A 2,083-nucleotide genomic window follows, 5' to 3' on the forward strand; every position below is an offset into this window, starting at 1 on the left:
GATTCAAAGTTCAGAAACCTTCCATAGAGCATCACTGAGAACATTTGAATCTAACATTATTTATTAGTTGTGGCTGAATTGAGATACATATTCTTTTTTTTCCATTTATTTATTCTTCCATTCATTTATACTTCAAACATTTATTAAGTACCTACAGTGCACTCTGTGAAACCATCAAAAGCCTCGTTTCAACACAGAGACCAATAGAGTATACAAGGCTGGCAGGAGACATGGGTTATAAATAGAAATGTCAGGAGACCCCGCACACATTTTTCATTTTGTGTTTTGGATCATTATTTAAGGATACAAACACAATTGCCTGTTGGTGCTGAAATTGACTTCTTATCAATAGTGAACACGTGGAATTAGGGAGAAAGTTTCAAAGTAAGGAATGCATTTTTTTTTCTTGAAAAACCTTTAAGAAAACAAAAACCACTTGATAAAGTAAAATTTGTGAAACTCTCTTTAGTGCAACTCCATTGTTCATATTCTTTCAAATTGCTCCCTGCTTCTATCCGCTGCAGGCATTGCCATTCAAATTGCTGTGTGTAAAGCCTCCCTCCCCTTTTGTATACAGAAATGCTCAAGAGTTTGAATTGCTGATTCACTAATTGTCTGGCTGGATGTTAAGAAACAGGTAATAATTTGCCATTTCCTTCTTCTGACTTTAAAATAAAATTGTGAACTGCAGAATGTTGTCAATACTGATTGAGGATTAGATAGGGCTTTGCACACCCAGAAAATATGCATGCTGGGGGGAATGTGAAGTTTTATCCAAATTCTTGACTATTTGAGACAGGTGACTGATAAAACATGTTTATAAGCATGAATAGGATCCTATGAAAACACCATGCCAGCCACCAAATAGATCCATTGGTATATTGTACTCCATATTTGAAGAATTTCTCAGCAATTTTTACTTTCTCCTGAGTCCAGCTGTGACACATAAAGAATTTTTAATGTGTGAATAATTAAAGCAACACACAATTAACTAATTGATTATAAAAAACATGACACCAAAAGCAAAATTGTAACCATTTTGTGGGGCAACCTGGGCTACGGTCATAGATGGGGCTTCAGTATTATTTTCCTAAAACAAACAGGACAAAATATCACTAACAAACTTTCTTTTTTCTTTCTTTTTTTTTTTTTTTTTTTTTTTTGTGGTACTGGGGATCAACCTCAGGGCCTTGTGCTTGCAAGGCAAGCGCTCTACCAGCTGAGCTATCTCCCCAGCCCACTAACAAACTTTCATTGGTACCTGAAACATTTCAACCATTTTTCAGTCATTATCTCTTACCTCTGTTCTTTCTTTTGGACCTGCTTCTCTTCCAGGTCTTCTTCCCACATCAACCAATAGATTCTGCATTATTGTTCAGGAAATCTTCCCTCACTTCCCCTCTGCCTTCCAAAGAATCCATTTAGACCCTTTCTCTGGCTTCCATAGACTCCTAGATTTTCGCTATCATAGTGAAAGACAGCTAAATAATTTGTGCAGCCTGATGAAAAATGAAGATATGGAGCCTTATGTTAAAATCATATAAATTTTAAGATGGAACATTGAACAGAAAACCAAGCATGGGCCTTCTGAGCTCCAGGTCTTGTGTGACTGCCAAGATCACCTGCACAGCTGGCCCTGTTCTGTGTTTACCACTATCTGAAGTTTAATTCTGAAATTAATGCTGCACAGAAACAGCAACCATGTGTAACATATATTACCCCTGACACACGTGTGTGCCAGCCTGTGTTAGGATTAAATATCATCTACAAGGCATTACATGTTCTGGATTCTTCTCCTTTGTAATTCCATCACTGTTGTCTCTCTGTCCCATTGTCCTGGAGCCACACCTGTCTTATTCAGTATGTACTGTTTCATCTCTGCCTCTGGAACTGTGTGTTCTGGAAATCTCCTTGGTCTTTACTCCAATGTGCCTTTCTCTGAGAGATCTTTTCTGGTCACTGTTAGTTGCAGGTGTCTTTACTCCAATGCTCCTTTCCCTGAGAGATCTTTCTTGGCCACTGCCAGTGGCCGGTGCCTCCAGAGAAACTACCTTTGCTCATATTCATGAACTGATGGTAACTT

The sequence above is a fragment of the Sciurus carolinensis genome, unplaced genomic scaffold (assembly GCF_902686445.1).
Source record: "Sciurus carolinensis unplaced genomic scaffold, mSciCar1.2, whole genome shotgun sequence".
NCBI lineage: Eukaryota > Metazoa > Chordata > Mammalia > Rodentia > Sciuridae > Sciurus > Sciurus carolinensis.